The sequence below is a fragment of the Equus przewalskii genome, chromosome 6, assembly GCF_037783145.1.
Source record: "Equus przewalskii isolate Varuska chromosome 6, EquPr2, whole genome shotgun sequence".
In the NCBI taxonomy this organism is placed as follows: Eukaryota; Metazoa; Chordata; class Mammalia; order Perissodactyla; family Equidae; genus Equus; species Equus przewalskii.
The window spans coordinates 30,132,809-30,153,850 of record NC_091836.1 but is presented as its reverse complement, the minus strand read 5'-3'; the positions used below and the strand labels follow the sequence as shown (position 1 = coordinate 30,153,850).

Here is a 21,042-nt window from a genome sequence, read left to right as displayed (position 1 = left end):
ATGTTCCCGCCTCCTTCTAACAGTCCGCAGCCGTGACAAGCTTAGCTCCGTGGTGAATCCCCACTCGCACTATGCAGAGTTTGAAGAGTTCTACATTTTTATGAAGTTATAAAGCTAAAGTTGGAGTTCCATTGCCACACATTCACCTAAGTTATCTAATTATTTTATCTATGCTTCTTCGGATTCACTATTGCATTTTAAGTTCTTGGGGGGAGGGAGCCTCTGTTTTACTTTGTTTATGTGTCCTCCATAGTGTCTGAGACAGTACTGTCTTCCAACAGTTCTTACTATTACTCACAGCAGGCAAGGTTTGACAGAGCCAAATTCAGCTCGAAGGACCTTAGTGACGTGATCCCGTACCCTCACCCCTAGCCAGCCCCTCCTCTGGAGAGACTTCCAAGATCCCACCCCTTCCACCACCCTGCCTCCTTCTGCCTTCACGTCAGAACTGGTCACCCCAGCCTCGCCCCTCTGTACACCTCTCCCTCCGGCCACATAGCATACTAGTCTTCAGTTTAGACGACTTGCTCCTGCTACAGGTCAGAGTCCTAGTCGACCCTTTTCATTTCCTTTGTGCCTAGCAGCACTCGACGCATAGAAGGTTCTCAATAAATACTAATCCGTTAAGTGAATGAACGAGGCTTTTTGATAAACGTTTTGGATCTGCCTAAGAATTTGCACGTGGCACTAGCACTTGATTCCTTGGGGGCTTCAGACAGGAGGGGGGGAAGATTTAGTCCCTCCGTGTGTGTATCTTCTGAGTGTGAGTGATGGTGAGCCTGTGGTCAGGCCTTCTTCAGTTGGCTAAGTGGGTCGTATCTGTCAGGTCTACTTCCCCTCTCTGTCTGGCTAACTCTGAAACATCATCTGCATCTCCGCCTCCAGCCAGCTTAGGCAGCGATGATACAAATGTCTCTAGACCTTTCCTCCATACCTCTTGGTCGAGCTACCTCTAAATAGGAGCTCCCGTTTCCCTCACTGAGTCCTGTAAGTGCGATTATCTCCCTGGAACTTTTGGATCAAGAAATATTGTTAATTTTTCTGTGTGTCGGCTCCAGTTATCATAATTATTGTGTGTGTTTGCTCTCATAAAGTCCTTTCACTTATTGAAGCACTGACACATACTTTTCTTCATTTAGACAAGGCAACAGAGGGAGTTTAATAATAAAGTTGGGAATGTGAAATGAGTGATTGGTAATATTGTTGAGTGTCTGGTACCAGAATCAATATTTTATATATTATTCCATTTAATTCCTAAGTGGTGACTAATAGAGCTCTAAAGTTTGGGCTGATTGAATTTGAATCCTTACCAGCTGCCTGTCTCTGGATAACTTTCTTCAACCCTCTCTGCCTGCTTTCTTGTAAGAAAGAAGGTCCTTTAAAAGCAAATATTCCACAGAGATGTTGTGAGTTGGAAATAAGATCATGTCAAATGCTAAACACAGCGTTTGGCACATAGAGAGTATGCAGTAAACATTTTTATTATTATTATTAATCCTCACCGTAAACCTGTTATGAACCATATTTTAACAGATGAGTAAAGAGAGGCTTGGAGTCTAGATTCAGGGTCCGTTCAGCTAACCACCATGCATCCCACCTCTTGGATATTGGCAGGCATACATTCTTATTAGATTGGATCGAAGAAGATCAATTGGTCCTGAAAAGTAATGAAAGCTTCCGGCGTGTTATTTGATAATTTGAATTCTCTTTTTCCCAGGTGGTATGTGCCAGGCCCTCTGATCTTTCTCTCTCATCCCCACCCCCCACCAGACTATAGGAATAAACTTCTCAGTTTGCAAGGGCAGCGCAGTCCTCTGCTATGGTTGAGCGGTCACATCCCAGCCGTTGACCTTCCCACCAGCTGTCACACCCTCTACCTGCTGCCAAGTGGCCCTGGAAGAATCTTCCAAGTGATTTCCTGCCCCTGGAAACATCAAAGCCCTCCCTCTCCCTATTCTTCCTACTGAATGCGCCACTGGTTGGTATAAATGGAGGCAAGTGCTCGTAGCCTCAACGACTTGGGGGGAATGCTGGTCCATGGGAGGGGGGCTCAATGACCGGGGCAGGGAGGTGAAGTCCCACGCAATGTCCAGGGATATGGCCAGACAGTCAGACCCTGAAAGCACCCATGAGAAGACCAGCAGATTAGATGTGAAATCATACACCCAACACCCTGCATGGGTTTCAAAGGGGAAGCCTACAGCCTTGAATTATTATTTCTATATTGCATAATAATCAGGCCGCTGTTTTGAGATCATGTCAAAGATAACAAAGCATCAGAAGCCTCTTCTGTTGCTGAAGAACCAATCAACCTAAACTAATACTTTAATGACCACTTTTCCCAACGAGAAAACAAATTCAGGCAAAGAAAAAAAAAAGGAAGCAGGGCACTGAGAAGAACCTTGTCTGGTCAATGAAAAGAAGAAAGAGACGTCTGGAGCCATGGCAATGGAGTAGGGATTACTTTGATCTGGAAAATAGGTTTCTTCTTTTTTTTCTTTCCTCCAGTGCTTTTTCTCAGGCAGCCAAGAGATACTATTGAGCTTGATGACGGAGGCCCTTTCAGAACGAAGGGGCACCTCCAAGCAGAATTGAATGACCGCTTTCATGGACACTTACTTTAATAGTCTCATGTTTGAAAAATATGCAATTAAAGGAAATACTATTACAAATAGCCCCTATTTGTTGCTTGAAAAATGCTATCGATTAATTGAAAAATGAGAGAGAGGTGTGCAAGATGATTATGTTAAGTGTAAACGGCCGATTATAGGAAGGAAACATACGCACACACAGACACACGACCTACGTACGACGCCCAAGGAGATGGAGAGAGGACACCCTTAATGCATCGTGAGCTCTTTATTCCTTTACATATAAATAATAACTTTCAGAGAAAGTCTTGCCCACCAGAGTTTTTAATCACTTCGTGTCAGTAATGTTAATAAAAATGGAAGTGTTATTGGTTAAGGATTCAATTTCTTGTAAACTTAATCTGTACGAGTTGGGGGTCTTCCTGTGTGAGAATGATGTTTTAATGAACGCTCTTTGGACATTTTAAATGAAACAATAGCCATCCTGGGCAGTTTGATCTTGCATTTTCCACTGATATTTGCCTTTACCTTGCAGCCCCCTGCCAAGATCCTTTCCATTCCGCCACCTGCCTGCTCATGACATCCTGCCTCCTCTCAGATCAAGCCCTGAGTTAATTGGGAGATATTCAGCAAACAAGTGGTTGTGTGTCTTTAGCGGAGGATAAAGGAAGACTTTGTCCTTCCCAAAATAGACAGAAACATCTCTGGCTATTCTTTTAAGAGATTTCCAAAATCTTTGTCCAGGTAACCTGCCTCGTTACCATGGCAACAGCAGGACGGTTCCTGTCTCTTTCTTCTTTTTTCTTTGCCTTCACGGATTTAACACTTTTATAACTGATATATAACCGCCACTTAAGAGTGAATGTTCTACTCTTCTGCAAAGTGGTAGAAAATAAGAAAACTAAAAGTGTAATTACTATTTGCTTTTTTTAAATTACTATTAGGCATTTGCTTTTTTTGGTTCTCCCTGGCAATGTTGACCAGAGGTTTGTTAGTCTCTAAATTGTGTACAAATTAACCTCAGATGCAGATGAAATTAGGCATTTTTTTCACTTTATTTTTTAAGCTAAAATTTGGTAAGCATTTATGATGAGCTAGGCACTGTATGAAGCCTTTTATCTATATTTAATCCTCAAAATGAATTCACACGTAAGGCCTATCATTGTGCCCATTTTACAGGTGAGAACCTGAAAGTTTGAGTAATTAGCCTAATATCACTATGCTCACAAGGAGTAGAGCCAGGAGGCAAATGCTGACTCCGGGGACTAAGTGTGGCTGAGTCACAGGTGTCTGAGGCAGTATCCTCAGAGCTGACTACTGTTCCACCACACATGAAAACACAACTGAGAATTCAGGCCTTTTTAGCATGAAGGGTTTCTATCAGATTTGAGTAAGTGTATCTTCACGGAAAGGATGATATGACATTGGAACGGGAGGCTGAAGGAGTTGGAGAAATCTTTTCTTAGGAAAAATCCTTTTCAGAAGCAGAGGGATGAACTGGAATAGCTCTTGGGATCTTTCAGGATGCTCTGATGCCATGGTGTTGAGGCAGCCTGGTGTTAAAGGGAGAGTCAGAGATCTCCTTGCTGACACAGCAAGAAGGACTCCCTGGCCATTGGGGCAGGCGACCGGGGGACACAGTCAAGCACAGTCCCTGGGAACCCCAGCGCACCAAAGACCTGTGCAGTGGAACCAGGTTGGCTGCCCCAGGGCCCAGTCACTATCCTACACCTTCACCGGCAATGGCTAAATGTCCATCGCTGAGGAGCCAGAGATCCACCTGGGACTGTTAGAGCCCCATCCTTCAGGTTCTCCATGTGTCCTGTTTGAACTTCTCACGATCCTTTATGTATGCAGGGCCTTCTACCTCAGCCTTCTTTGTCTCGCTCTTCAGGGACTAATCGACTGGAGAGGAAGGACAGAATACTGGTTAAAGGTGTGGTCTCTGGAAGTCAGTCTACCTGGGTTTGAATCTTCCTCCTACTGTTTACTGTTTACTAGTAACCTTGGACAAATGGTGCTACTTTAGCCCCAGTTTCCTTATCAGTAAAATAGACTAATGGGAGCATCCGCTTCGTAGAGTTATTCAAAAGATTAAGTGAAGTGATACATTTCAAGTGCCTGGAAGAGAGGACACATTCAGTAAGTATTGATTGTTATTATTATTACGCAATTCTTAAAATTTTAGCCTAAATAGCAAACTGACAAATATCCTTTTAGTCACCCTATAGATCCAGGTAGCTGCCGCTCCTTTGTGCTTCTATGGTACCTGCACTTCTCTTAGCCCAGCATGAGTACCTGTTTGTCTGTCTTCTTTGTAAACTGAACAAGTTAGTGAAGAAAGGAACACTGTCTTGCTCCCAAGCGCACAACATATTGTTTGTGCATAATATTTGCTGTGGAATAGTGTCAGGGATGGGAAAGCCAGCCTGCACTTGAGTGGGGCAAATAAAAGTTTTGTTAATGTCTCCAGGTAATTATTTAAGCAGTTTTCTGTTAACCTAGTGCAGTGTTGGGCAATGGTGGAGAGAGAGAGGAGAAACAGAGTACATATTCTGTTCCTTTAGAGAAGAGCCAAGCAGAAGGACACATTGAAGACAGGACAGACCAATTAATGCAACAATAGAGAGCACTTAGTATGAAAAGGGATTTTGTTAGAGAGCCACACGCCAAGGGCAAGGCTTCCAGTGAGACTGACAGGATGCAAAAGAGTCAGTAAAGCAGAGGGACTGATTCAGGAAGGGAGAAGAACTGGAGTGAAAGTGCAGAGCTAGAGACAACCACTGAGCCGATGCGGAACAGTGAAGAGTCTGGAGGCTAGACTGGCAGGTGCTGGGTGTACAGATGCACAGCTCTGTAGGAGAGAATCTGCACAGTGGTTAAGAGGCTGAATTTTATAGTCAGAATTGCCAGAATTTGAATGTCAGCTCAGTTGCATACTGTGGCAGTGACCATGGGCGAAAATGCTTAATTTACTAAGCTTCAGTCATCTTTCCTCTAAAATGGGAGTAAGAGGGGCTGGCCCCGTGGCCAAGTGGTTAAGTTCGTATGCTCCGCTGCAGGCAGCCCAGTGTTTCTTTGGTTCAAATCCTGGGCGCGGACATGGCACTGCTCATCAAACCACGCTGAGGCAGCGTCCCACATGCCACAACTAGAAGGACCCACAACGGAGAATATACAACTGTGTACCGGGGGGCTTTGGGGAGAAAAAGGGAAAAAAGTAATAATAAAATGGGAGTAAGAGTGTCTCCCTAAAGTTCCCACGAGGATTAAATGAGATGGTGCATGAATGAGTTGAAGCCTGGTGTATAGTCGGTGCTCAGTTATTATTTGCTTTGTTACCAAACATCCCTCTGTGAATTTTTTATTTTTTATTTTCCTGAATCTGGGGGTCGGTGAGACCTATTTCATTTCCAGGTCCCCTAAGGGAGAGTTATACCATCCCTCTGGTTTAAATATCCCAGTTTTGTAATCAATTGATCATGCATTCGACTACATGAATGGCAGTTAAAATTTGCGAAAGAATTATTGAATTTCAGTAAGCCTACAATCTTGTGAGGTAGGCTGGCCGAGTATGGCTATTTCTATTTTCCAGCTGGGGCACCTGAGGCGGGGAAAGGTTGGAGGATTTTTGCAGGGTTATGCGGTTAGTGAGTCGGGGCGCCATTAGTACACTCAGGACTTCGACCACCTGTGCAATCCCCTGCCCGCCTCCCATACCAGGTGGGTGTGTTTGTTTCTGATGACTGGCTTTCATGGAACCAAAGTCCTCTTCCTTGATGTCTGCCAAATCCTTTTAGAATTTGTATCACATCATAATTTGAAAACTTGCTAAAGTAAGAATGCAAAAAGGCGTTTCAAGGACAGTGATTTTGCATTCATTGTCTCTAAAGGACAATTGAAAGAAGAATATAAAGAAAGAAATCAATTTACTAGATATCAACCTCAAAGGTACCAAAAATCTATTGTGCCAGGAAGATAGAGCTGAAAGGGACCTGGGGCTTACTGCCTCTAGACAGACCGTAGGCATCATATGTGCCGGGTATATTGTGGTTCATTGTAGAGATTTTTGTTTATTTTGAGCTTGTGGAATTGATGCTATTACATACTGCATTTTTAGTTTGGAGTATTTGGCTGCATTAAGTGATGCTGGCAGAGAGCCGTGTCACCCGGGCATCTCCTGGCAACCAGAAGGGAACCCTTTTAGTAGAGAGCTGGGCAACTCCTGGTAGTGTGAATCCCTTCTCAGGTACCACAAGAGCAACTGAACGCTTCTTCCAGCCTGCAAACTGAGTAGATCCTGTGTTTGAAATTACTTCTTTGGAGCCTGCTGGAGATTTTTTAGCCTCATATCTGAAATTCATGTGGCGATAGACTACTTTCATTTTGTTGTGAAGCAAATACAATAAGAGATCTGAAGCACAAGCGTGCTTAGCTCCTGAAAGTCTCTGGGATACAAACACATGTAACAGTTGTACCTCTCATTGTTCTTGCTTTATCTGGGACCAAGACATTTGATAATTTGATACACTGGGATGTCGCATCCCAGTGGGATGTGGGATGATTGAGGCACTTTTTAAAAAAATTCAAGAACCATCAGTCATTATTCAGAGGCAAATTTCACAAATGAAATTAGAACATTGCTGCTTATACTGCATAACTGAGCCATCTGTCTCAAATTGCAAATGAGGAAATTTACTTTTCATTTTGTTTTTGGGAAAAGGGTAGTATTTCTTGGATATATCTTCAAAACACATGGTACAAGGTGATAGAATGTTAAAACTGGAAAGGACCACAAAATAATAGACGGCACTGAGGTCCTGATCGTTTCCTACTGAAGAATGCTTTACATGCATACAGAACCATAATCCAAACTGACAAAGTACCCTTGCTCTTCTTACAGGATTTAATACATTCCACATACACTGTGACTGCAATGGCTATGCAATTTGTACTAATTTATAATCTTCTTTGGGGATTTCATTCAATGATAAGCTTTCATTTTATGTATGTAGTTCAGTTTGCACGTGAAGACTTTGATTAGAGCATATGTCTACAAACTTGGCTACACGTCTAGAAGAACCCTATCAAATAGTGATGCCAGGTCATCAGTGCTACTCCTGGGTCTTGTCGTGTTATGTATATCTAATATACATACTACATACTTCAGGCATGTGGCAAAGTTTGCTACATTAGAATTTTCCGATTCATCTCTTTAAGTTGATAAAATTGTATAACACATTTTAAAGGGTCTGGGATTGATTGAAAACTTAAAACAAAAAAGGAAGCAGGCAAATGAACAATTCTGTGTAGAACTGAAGTTACTCACAAAAAATAAGAATGATTTTTCTGCACGTAAAGGATGAGGGAGAAACTGCATTATCTTATCAGAAGGCAATCCATCTTTACATTGGCTGAGCCATATACATGCAGTTGAATGAATTCAAATGAAAGCATTAACAGATACCATATTTGTTGATGTATAATTGATTATGACATTGAAAATATTGTCAATGAATGTAACATATTCCAGGCTATTTAGCTTGTTTTACCAAAGGTTCTTTTCCATGGGAATGGATGGAGAAACCTTTGTCAATAAGCCATTTTATTTTGTGGAACTTTTTGAATATACTCAGAGTAGCCACTCAAGATATATTTTTGGAGAAACTCTGATGGACTGTCTCAAAACGTTTTAACATGCTCTTAATTCCATTGCAAAATCCTGCTGAAAATCCACAGCATTGAGCTTGTATCTTAGTTTTCTATTGCTACACTTTTTCAAACTGGAAAACTTTAGTTTAGGGAAGGAATACTTTTTAGAGCAAAGCATCATGATGTCCCAGGGAGAAGTTATTGTTAAAATTAACATCTTTTAGGTTACTTTAGGCAATTAGTTGCTTATTTCATTCCAAAGGAGTCCTCCTAGAAAATTCCAACATCTACATATGAATAAATATATCAGTGCTAATTAGTCCTAAATTAACACGAAATTCTTACTTACATCTTACTGAAATACTCTTTGTGTTTTATAGTTTAAACCTATTTGCCTCTGAGATGGATGGATAAGGGTAGCAGCCATCAGTTTTTTTCTGTTAATCAACTCCACCTTCAAAATGTATAGCTAATTCTTTTATTTCTCTCTGTATCCACTGCTACCACGCTAGTTCATATCATCACTCTTTCTCAGTTGGGCTACCATGTGAGTACCAGGTGAGTACTGGACTACTAGGTGGCCCCCAAGCTCATTACCTTGAATCTTCTTTTACCACTTCAAGATCCATTCTTCACATTGTAGCCAGAGTTGCATTTTTAAAATGCATGGTAAATCATGTCACTCTTCTGCTTAAAACTTTCCAATCATACCTAGAATAAAATCCAAATTCCTTTCTTTGGCCTAGACTCCACAACATTCATGTGTTTGATTATGTGCTGGCATCTCGGACCTGCAGTGACCTGCTTAAGATTGGGAAGATGCTAGAATCTCCGTTAATCAGCTAGCTGGAAGAGGGTAGACCAGAGGTCGGAGAATAGACACAGCTGTAGTCAAATCACAATATCAAAGGGGCATGGCAGGCTGGTCTCAATAATCTTAGGAGGTCAGCCTGGGAGGTGGCTATTACAATAGGCTGTCGAAGCAGTGACAATAGTCTCCAGGCTGGCGGTTCCAGGCATGTTAAGTTCAGAGTACTGCCTGGCAGCTCCACTGTGACAGCTAGCAAATCACCTGGGTTCAGAGTAGGACCCCAGGCCAGGAGGGAACTCATTTACCTTCTGGAGTCCAGTGGTTGGGGAACAGGGAGGAGGAAGGAAGGCTTCAGCTTGGTGGACTGAAGGATACCCAGGGCAAAATGACCCCTTGTGAGCCTCATCTGCTGTGGGGTTCCACAGGGCTCACATTCATTCAGGGCTAGGCAGGGGAAAGCCCTGTGCCTGATGGTTTTCAACGTCTATATTTGGTTAGGGCTGGACATGTGGGGCCCACTGGGATCCAGGGATTGTTTTGAACATCAGCTTAGGATCCTCTTTTCTTCTAAGTGGGGACGCATTTGCCTCTTTTGTCTCTTTCACTGTGGACTGTGCTGCCATAGTGTTCAATCAATACTTGATATTCGGGGAAAAAGGTCCTTGCCTGAAAAGTTTTTTAAATTAAAAGCTTTATTAAACTGCAACTGCCCCTCCATCCATTTCACTGCACTGGTCTTCACAAAGGAATTGTTTTATTTTTGTTTTGGTTTATTTTTTGGGTAAGGCTGCAGTGGTTCCCCAGTGTTCAATGTCTGGTGAAGGTGTTTGATAAGACATTGATGGTGACAGAAGAGTCTATATTTTCTTTTGAGCTCAATATGGTCTTTCCCACAGTTTCTTTAAGCATCTTCCAGTTGGCCTACAGAATCACCGCTTCACAATTCTGTTACTTCCTTTTTATTTCCTTTGGAAAACGTTAATCCTTTTAAAATCCTCAAGTTGCCCTTAGGGTTTGCCTCCAGTGCTCTTACTAGATCATATCCACCCAAGATTCTCTATCTATTAATTTTTTCTTGCTGGGACACGGTAATGCTTCCTCTGCATTTTGAGTCTCTGTTTTCTGATTAAGAAGAAATTAAACTTCACAAAACTCTGAGATCCTAAAGACTATTCATTTTCCACATCTAATTTCCTGGCAGAGAGAAAGACATGAGTATTTCTTGGGAAGGAGTACCAGATATTCGTCAAGAGACAGATCTTCCTGTGATGGAGGCGGGCATCAGGGATGAGCATAGGAGGTGAAAGATGGTGCAGCTCATTATTGTCTTGAGTCTTTCTCATCTGAAAAATGGAGGTAAAGCAAAGAAGGGAAAGGGCACTGGATTGTTTCAATAGGAACATTCCAGTTGTCAACAATAAAGGGAATTTTTAAACATCAGTGTGACATTAGAGCAGGTTACCAATTGTGAATGTGGGGTTCTTGGAAATTATTGAGAAAAAGAGAGGGAGTCATCTGCCTAATCAGTTTTGGCAGTGTGCTGCCTGCAAGTAGGTGAATGGGATGCACTGAACATAAAACGAAAAACAGCTAACAGGAGAAGGGAAGCTGTGGGGCATCCTTTCATGGATGGGTGTCGGGTAGTGGCTGTGCTGAGCATCTCTGGTCCAGGACAAGCAGATACTCTCATCCTCCATTTCTCTTGCCCCATATTCAGCATATGAAGACTTGGAAGTGTAGTTTTATTTAGTTTTAATTAATTTCAAGAGCCCCATGTGGCCGGGCCTAACATGTTGGAGAGTACAGGATCCTAGGGGAGCATAGTACTCAAAACAGGGACGTAATCACCAAATGCTCGTTGACTGACAGTAAGTGAAAGGACAAATGAAAAAAAATAATAAAAATAATGAACAATGAAAAAATAAGTGAATACCTATCTACTTGCCTCACAGGGTTGCACTGAGGATTAAGGGGTTTATTATACTCCACAGAACTTTAACGAACTTCACAAGCTGCCATGCTGTAGTAAGGGAGCATTTGGAAATAAGACACTGCTTGAAAATTTGCACTTAAGTGAATTTTATTTAGATCATTTGCGGAGGGAGATCTATAAAAAATGTAGCCTATAATTTACTATCCTCTTAAAACTTAACGTCTCTTGGATTTTGGTTATTTTATCAGTTGAGCAAGAGGGTGTAAGCAGGTTGAACTTCAAGTATTATTAAGAACATCACTGGGTGTAGCCTTGTGCCTAAGGTCAGTTCTTCTTGCCGCATTCCCAGTTTGCCCTTGTCGGTCATCATCCTTAGCTTAAAAGCCTCTCGCCCTCCCTTCCCGTCTAGTTTGTTGTTTACAAACTGATATACTCTAAACAACCAAGTAAATAAGTTAAGAGTACGTGCCAGTGACTGTGGGGAAGGCTCTGACCGACTGACTGTGTGTGACCAGTACTTATGGGAAGACGTGTCTGTGTATCCAGCGGACACAGAGGTCAGGAAGACATTCTTGTGACAGCTAATGCAGAATTCAGATATTGTTCACCCTCATTTATTGCTAGGCTAAGGCTTTATCCAGAAGGCAAAGTATTGCCTTTTATGTGGTTGATTTTATTGTTCTGGTTGTTTATTTCTAGGTGCAATCTGAGTTAAGTTCTTCCTAGCTATGGGAATCTTGTGCTTTACACAGGTTCCTTCTTGCAAAAGGATGAAGTGGGGACTACATTAGAGATTAAGCAACTTTAGCTCCGTTCCTGGCTTAGACAGAAACTTCTATTTGACTTTGAACACACTTTACTGTGCAGTTAAGAAATTAAATAATTTTGTCAATTTTGTTTTATTAGCAAGAATTGCACCCCATAGGTTTTTCAGGAAGGTTCTGACTGATGCATGAGAAAATATAGACGTAGTCAGAATCGGCCACTAGTCTTCAGGCTTTGTGGTGGCTGGGACACTATGTGCCTAGCAACTAGGACAGAGATAGGCACAGATTAGAGCTCTATAAATAATTGTTGAGTGACTAGTGAATGAATGATGGTGAATGAATCAACGTGTATGTGAAAGAAGCAACAGTGCACATAACTTGCCCCTAGGTTTTCGTGGGATTAGGTACATCCCATTTCTTAGCTAGTCTGGGGAATTTGTGCTGACCCTACTTGATTGCCTGCTAAGGCTTTCCCTGGCACACTCAGACACAGCTGTCTGTTCAAATATGATCCAACAACAGTCTGGTTTGTCAAACACCAGAAGCTGGTAGACTTGGTCTTTTTCACATCTTTAAGCAACATGAAATGAATATTACGAAGAGTTGCTTTGAACCACCTGCTGGCAGTCACCATTCCCCTAGGGCCAGCTGAGTCAGAGACAACCACTAAATCCAATTTGGCTGCTCTGATTTAATTCGCAATTTTACTGGATAGCTGGAGGGGGCTTGCTTTCATCTCTGGCAGATCTGGCTAAGTCATACATAGCAAAGGGTCTGGAAGGGAGCTACTCTGGGGTCCTTGGGCCTCACCGGGCAGGCTGCTGGACTCTCATTTCCTTGGGGTCTAATAGAAGAGGACCAATGAATGGGCATGCTAGAGCTTTTGTTCTGTTGGCTGGCCCCTGGGACTAGGACAACCAGTAGGGGGCAGTCACTGCACTCTTCTTGCCCAGATTCCCTGGTTGATGGGATTGATGAGAGAGCCTTGGTTTTGGGTGTGGTCACATTCACGTTGCTCTCTGACCCTGAGTCAGAGAAAGCCAGTGGCAAGTGTTTTTATTTATTTATTTATTTACTTTTTTATTTATTTGTGAGGAATATTTGCATTGAGTTAACATCCATTGCCAAGCTTCCTCTTTTTTTTTTTTTTTTGCTTGAGAAATGTTAGGCCTAAGCTAACATCTGTGCCAGTCTTCCTCTACTTTTTGTATGTGGGATGCTGCCACAGCATGGCTGATGAGTGGAGTAAGCCCGCGCCCAGGATCAGAACTCACAGACCTGGGTTGGGGAAGTGGAGTGTGGGGAACTTTAACCATTTGGCTACGGGGCCGGCCCCCGCAAGGGGTTTTATTTCTTTTCTTTGGGGGACATAGTTTTGGGAAAGCAACTGAAAAATAAAATCAATTGAAATTATTTTCACATCGGGAACACAGTAAGAGACCTAGAAAGAATGCATTTTGTTTGGTCTTAATGCAGCCATTCCAATGCTGGGGGAAGAACCCTTTCTCTATCTCTTTTCTCCCATTTTTACCCCAATCATGTACCTTCTAAATTTTGAAGGACCAAAGTAACTGCAGAGTCAGGGACTTCATAAAAAAGAGCAGGTCAACAATAGTGGTGATCAGTAAATGAAATCAACAAATCTCAGGGCAGCCAGAATGCAGACCATAAAGCAGAGGAGAGACTGATCAACACCATTGGAGGGGACCCTCTGCCCTTCAGGGAGAACATGTGAGCCATCCAGAGGCCTAGATGTCATCCTGGAGGCACTGGGGTCCAGAAAATTTGCTAGAGGGACTCAGTGTGTACCCCTCTCCCCTCTTTGGTTTTAACACTCTGGACCTTGGAAGTCTAACCGTTATACATAATTACTAATTCAAGTGACTGCGTTGTCACCTGTGTAGAATTAAGCATCTCATCTTGGATTTTTCCTGATGCATTTGGGAGAGACACAGAGTGAGGTGAGGGGAAAAAAAAAAGACATGCCATCACTTACTGCCCTTGAGGAGTTTCAGTCATGTCACAGAAGCTGTAAGTACAATGTTGACAGAAGTGCCAGACATATGAATTCTAAGAAAGAAGATTAGATGAAAAACTTCACTGAAAGCTTGGAATGAGACCCTGATCCATATCAACTGTTATTAGACAAGGGCTCCTTCATAAAGCTATGCCACGGCATCCCTGAGGAGCATATCTTTCAGGAACGTAGACCCAAATATTCAGTGGAGTGTACTTTTGTGTGTTTTTCTAATGGCTGAATATAAAAATCCACAAATGCCCCATAAAGAACCCTTCCAATAGGATGCAGACAAAGCAGGTAGAGGTCTTATTATAAATGTTCTGAGAAGATAGGAGCATTAGATGCCAAGAGTTGATTGAAGGAGTAAGCAAGACCCACACTATTAAGAAGTCACACTTGACTAGCTGCAAGCTGATGAATTAATTGAATAAAGCAAAACTGAAGAAATCAAAGCATTTAAATGCACACACACGAGACCACGCTACACTTGACTCAAAGGTCCGTTAGCTCCTCCTTATTGGAAAACCTTAAGTGATGAATCCATGTCAATCTGATGGCAAAACAGATATAGGAGAAACTGATTTTAGGTATCTGACATCAGAGAGCGATTGAGCATCAAATGATGACCTAGGTCTTGGCTCTGCTGACGGGCTTTTGGAATATCAAAAATATGGGTCCTTAAACTAGGTATGAACATGAAGCCTTTGGAACAAGAGTTCCTTACATATTAGAACAATTGTTTGCTTCATGTTGACTGAAGTGTTCCAGTAAAGCTAAAAATAATGCTTTTGAGACAAAAAAGCAAAGCAGAGTTTCTTTAACTGAAATGTGCCCAAGAACCACCTGAGAGTTTGTTAAAATGGCAGATTCCTGTGCCCTACCAAGAGAGACTGGGATTCTGTAAGCCTCAAGTGGGGCATGGGAAGCTCACCTTTAAACAAGTCCTCAGGTGACTCTGGACCATATTCTGAGAAACACTGATTTGTGGCCACCATTGAACTAATGGAAAATACTACATTAGCCATCGGAAGCTCACATGGGCCAAATGCTGTGCCAGGGATATAGAGACAAATAGTATAGAGTTCCTGCCCTCAAGAAGCTCAGAGCTGGGGCCGGCCCCCTGGCCAAGTAGTTAGGTTCACATACTCTGCTTCTGCGGTCCAGAGTTCACCAGTTTGGATCCCAGGCGTGGACCCACATATAGCTCATCAAGCCATGCTGTGGTGGCATCCCACATAGAAGAATTAGAATGGCTTAACACTAGAATATACAACTATGTACTGGGGCTTTGGAGAGAAAAAAAAAAAGAAAATAGGAAGATTGGCAACAGATGTTAGCTCAGGGCCAATCTTCCTCACCAAAGAAGAAGAAGAAGAAGAAGAAGAAGAAGCAGCAGCAGCTCAGAGCTGAGTGGGGCTTAAAATTCTTTGAAGGCAGTTTTGTTGTTATTATCTCTATCCTATTTCAAATAATATTAACATCAAAACAAACTAGTTTGAGGGCAGACAGGTCATTCACTAATCATGTTTATTATATGAACATAGACTAGGAAGAGTAAAAGCAATGTTATTTGGCATAAAGCAATTAAATGTAAACATTATATGATATAATCTGTAATCTACATCTACCATCTAGTGTAGTAATGTTTCCAAAATAAATTTGATAGCTCAGAGGTTAATCTATTTGATTGTTTATACCAGAATCCCATTTCCCAATGCCTGGGGTCTATCACATCTCCTTGAATCCTTTACATGGAAAACTGAAATTGTTGCCTGAAATGGGAAATTGATACCACTGGCCCACAACCTACTGGAGGAAATTAGTGCCTATATCTGACAAAATAGAAGTTTTAACTAACCTAGATGAAATCTGATAACCCAGATAGTTATGAAGGATACTAAGCTACTGTGTGGGTAGGTTTAAAGCCTTATCTTGGTCTCATAGAAGTATTATTCTCCATTTGGGGGCTATGGAATCCATGGTGCAGATAGTTTAAGTGATCTTTTCAGATTGCACTGAAAATTAGCTGCAAAGCGAGGACATGAATTTCTACTCTTCATTAAGAGTTTGTGATTTAATGTCCTTTATGTTTTCTCTTGATCATGTTTCCTGGGGGAGGTGGGAATGACTAAGATAGATGTCTATGAAAGAATGAATATTGATGATACATTATGTAAGGCTCAATGAAAGTTGTGAATTCACCAGATGCTTCGAAAGTCAGCAGCTTCTCTTTTATGCATCTCCTTGGCCTAAGCTTGGATGTTTTCCAAGAAGCAGTTACAGAAGCAAGTGGAAGGACCTGGTGTGTGTGAGTGTGTGTGTGCGTGTGTGTTTGTGTGTATGTATGTAAACTCTAACTTCTTAAAATGAGCAATGCGTGAGCAACTCTCAAATCTTCCTTTAACTGAATGATGAACTTAGATTTGATAGGAAATCAAATTAAAGCCTGAAAAAAACCTGGATCCTGACTTCTAAGCTGGCCCCTAGGCAATCATTTTTATGAGAACCAGGTCCTTACTAAGTTTGCTTAGCAACACGTTTTCTTGATGATGGTTCTCCAAGCAGAGGGAAGTGAATGGAGGTTTGATTAACCACAGGCCATAATGGCTATATCAGTTTCTTTTGTAAGTGAAAGATTGTCTTTGCATATTCATAAGGGGGTGTATAAGCAGCGCCGCGGGAGCTGTCAAGGCCTCTAAGCTGTGTTGGATTAGTAAGTGTATGGGAGGCCTCCCAATGGGTGGCCCTGGGGACATTTTTTCACAATCAAGGAATTCAGATTGTACAGAATTTACCCACTGTAGAAGTTGTTAGGCATAGAAGGAGGTTATAGAATTTATTTTTCCCATAGATCTTTAAGGACAGGACAGAAACTCACTGAATGGATTGGATTCAATACAATCCTGAAGCCTTTGAAATTAACTATTACTAGGATGGAAGAGCTAAAGGAAATGTAGAAACTGAGAAGCATGAAAGTCAATCCAATTATCTCAGCAGCTGGGGGTGGGGGCTTGTATATAAATCGGACATTGTGTGGGATGAAGGATAGATTCTGTATTTTAGGATAATTCAGGTTTTCCTAATAATATGCTACTATAATGAGCTTGGCCAAATGGATCCAACCTGTTAAAATGTATCCATATACTAAAGTCAGCTGAATTAGGAAAATAAATATAAGGCTTATATTATTTATACCAGAGTCAACCAATTGCTAAAGATAAAGTTTTATTTCATTTACGTAGTTTTTATTTCTTTGAACATTACTTTTAAATGTATTATCTCATTTTATCCTCCAAACAAGTTTAAGTAAATGATGAGGATCTGGACTAAACTATTTACAGCCTGTCTTATAATTATAGTCGTTTGCTGAATAACGACATTCAGATCAACGACAAGATGCGTATATGATGGTATAGCCTAGGTGTGATAGTAGGCTATACCATCTAGGTTTGTGTAAGTACATTCAAAGATATTCACACAACAATGAAATCGCCTAAAGACATATGTCTCAGAATGTATCCTCATCATTAAGTGATGCATGAACTGTATTGGCAAGGCTAAGCTTAGAATCCAGTGCTCTTTCCACTTAACCACATTGCTTCCTTCTGAACACTTCTAATCTTGGCATCGTCTAATTCTACAGTTTTATAAAGCATTATTATGTAAAGTGAATTCCACTCTAGAGACTTGACCCTAGAGAGGTGATCACAGCTACCTGTCTAGAAATAAATCAGAAATAGATTTCCACACCACTGGTTCCACTCCAGCCTACATTTCACAAAATTTAGGATCAAGGAACATGTTTATAAACATTTTGCAAGAGACAAATGTGAAGGCAAGATTTAGATTCTTGCAGCAGCTTTGATACAATCCCTGCTCAGGATGCTCTTAGCTTAATGAATACACACGCTGAGTAGTAAAGACTTTTCAGAGAGTTGGTTTTGCCTGTGAGCTTCTAGAGACCGTTTTTTGATCCCTAAATTCAGCTTACAGGAACCTTTAAACAAATGTATGCTGCATTATTCTCATTATTCAATTATGACAGTCTTTCCCCAAGCATTTTAATTAGCACTCATTTACTGAGAATTAAACTGTCATTTTAGTTGAACTCAAAGGAGTACCCCAGGGACATGCATTCCACAAGATAATAAAAGCACCATATAATTCTGATGCTTCAACAATTTAGACTGGAGCCACGACAAGGCTTTTCCGTCAGCCATTTCTGTTGGGACTTAATCACTAGTGTTGAAGAGGGGAAGCACCATCAGTCTATACCTGAAAATTTGAGACCTAATCATGTTGGATCAAGAAAATCTGATTTTTTGATTCCTACTTGATGATATCAAACAGGAAAATCAAAAGAAAAGATCGGCGATGTTAGGGTTAGACATTTGGCCTCCAACCCTGGTTTTGCACCACGACTGCTGTGTTTTCCAGGTTATGTACTGCTCCTAGTTTTCCCACAGGTGCAGTGGGTACAGTAATGACTGGTCACCACTGTGGGCTGTGATTGTGGCTTCAGCTGCTTTCTAGGTCTGCTTCACCTGTTCAGATCCATCACTTTTTCTTGGCATCTATAGTATAGAAAATTTCACGTCTGAGTGTAGCAGGAACCTCTGTCAAGACTATGAGATGAAGAGCTATAGACTATCCCATTGTCAACACTGAATAATACAATTCCCTTTCATTTCTGGAGGTTCAAAACCAGTGGTTTTTTAATCTACTTGAGATGTGGTTCATCTTGCAGACTTCCATTTTATCAGCCCAATGATTCACCAGTTTTGAAAACCTGAATGATTACAACAAGCATAATCACAGGACCACAGCCAAAAGGTACTGGCTTCCAGTTATAAGATAAATAAGTTCTGGGAATGTACAGTGTGGGGACTATAGTTAACGATACTGTATTGTATATTTGAAAGATGCTAAGAGAGTAAATCAAAGTTCTCATCACAAGAAAAAAATTGTAACTGTGTGTGTGTGGCTATTGTAGTCATTTCATAATCTATACATATATCAAATCACTATGCTGTACACCTTAAATTAATACAATATTATATGTCAATTACATCTCAATAAAACTGGAAAAAATCACAGGATTGTAGGAGAGACACAAGGTTGACAATCCAATAGTATCCAGCGTTTCCATTTACAGTTGGGAAGACTGAAGGTCAGAGAAATTCGGTGACTTTCCCAGGGCCAAATAACTTAGTTTGTGGGAAATGGAAACTGGAACTCGAGAATCCTGCTTTCCATATATTTGTTTTCTCTATACCTATGGGACAGTATATCGTAGCAGGGAAGATCAGGAACTCTGGAGTCCAAATTCCTGGGTATGAATTCCAGCTCCACCACTGTCCTACTGACTTTAGGAAAATATCTTAATTTTTGTGAGAGCACTTCTTTCAGTGTCTAATATAGTAAGAGCTGAAAAATATTACTTATTTTGTGTGTGTGACTGTGTGTGTGTGTGAGGAAGATTGGCCCTGAGCTTACATCTGTTGCCAATCTTCCTCTATTTTGTATGTGGGATGCTGCCACAGCTTGGCATGATGAGTAGTGTATAGGTCCACGCCCGGGATCTGAACCTGCGAACCCCAGGCCGCCAAAGAGGAGTGTGAGCACTTAACCACTACTCCACTGAGCTGGCCCTCTCAAAAATTTTATCTGTTGTCATTACTGTATCTCCCTGTTTTCCATGATTCCTCAAAGCCACCAAAGAGTAGGGAGCAGGCATTTGCATTTTGTCTGTCTGTTATCCCTTATCTTCTGCCATGCTTTGCAGAGGCTCTTTGTGCTTTGTACCTAAACCTCACAACAACCATGCAATGTAAGTGACATCAATCCATCTTTAAGACGAAAAAACCAGGCATGAAAAATAATTTGTCCAAGGTCCCATAGCCAAAAAATCAGAATTCTCTTTGATTACAAAAATCTAGAGAACTTCCATGTACGTCAGCTTGATTATCGCTTATGGTTCTCAGTCTACACCTTTCAGATGTTGGCTACTGTCATGGAGTTTTATTTTTAATGAGGGAGAGAGTAGTGTGCATCTTCCCAAATTATGTTTTGAAAGTACATTCTATTGTTTTCTGATGAGATGGCTTCACCTTTAACCTCTTCCCCTTTAGCAGTAAAGATTACTCTTTTCTTACCTCAGCTTCCCTGAAAGTCAGTTAGGGGAGAAGGATGTTTAGAAGTCCTAGGAGAAGGGAGGGTGAATATCAAAGATAAGTGAAAATATCTTACTTTTTTTTGTTTCTTGAGGCTGTGTTTGGCTTTAAAAAGACAGAAACGAAGAAAAAGACTTCTTTGAAAAATAGGCAAGAGCAACTTGATAGAAGAAAAAGTAAGAAAATTCATTTTTTTCTTTTCACACAATTCTCCAGTAACATTTGCTCTCCTCTCATTGATGGTCTGCCATATTGATGTTCCTGACACAGAGGTATGCTGAAGTCCAGAGCTCTTACAAGAATTTCTGTTCAATCCTCATTTCCTTTTACTTCAAGTGAGTTCTCTGACTTTTGTGTGAGATTTTGAATTTTTCTTGGCAAAACTAAGAGGAGAAGAACCCATTGTGAACAGATGAGAATCTCCCCCGTTCATATCGATTTGAGAAAAGGAGCTTCTCAGAAAAAGATTAAAGAGTTCTGATGTCTGCCCTGCGAATGAGGAATTGCAGGAAGTAGCAAGAACTGAATGATGGTTTATCAGAAGTCAACCTGAATCAGAGGCATTGACCAGTTATTCTCTTGAACATAGTAAAAACAACACTCAATCTGTCAGTCAGCACTTACTGGTTCCAGGTGTTGGAGAAGCTTCAATGGGCATAATGGCACCTTTGCCCTTAGGAGTTTACCTCTTAGCGAGAAAAAAAGCAAGTAAATACAGCAAATAAATAAAAGATCAGACAATAAGGTAATAATTCTACTGTGTATTAAAAAATAAGTTGTAGTTCACTAAATCTTTCTCTATGTGTTATTTCACTTAATCCTCATAAGGATTAGTTTTGGTTTTCTAGGCAGGCACTTGGCACTGGGGTGGGAGACACATTCTCCCTGGCTGTCTCTCTCTTTTCAGTTCCATTCATTCTGGGTTGGTTGAATCACCCTTTCTTCTTATCATGAAGGTAAGAGTCTCCTTTTCTATTAGAGCTCTGGGTCGTCCTCTTGCCTCTATCACTACTCTCTCCCTAGGTGAGTTCTTCCAATCCAATGACTTTACATACATAGTGATATCATCATGCTCTCAGATTTATGTCTTCATCC

At 41.2% G+C, this 21,042-nt stretch overlaps 1 long non-coding RNA gene across 1 annotated transcript in view; it reads right to left on the bottom strand.

The window, feature by feature from the left end:
* Nucleotides 1-2,844: 2,844 nt before the first annotated feature.
* Nucleotides 2,845-21,042, bottom strand: part of LOC139084099 (uncharacterized) — a 34,336-nt gene continuing 16,138 nt past the window's right edge. Inside the window, exon 3 of the long non-coding RNA XR_011541397.1 lies at nt 2,845-4,496. This is a non-coding gene — a long non-coding RNA (uncharacterized lncRNA). The remainder of the gene's footprint in view (nt 4,497-21,042) is intronic.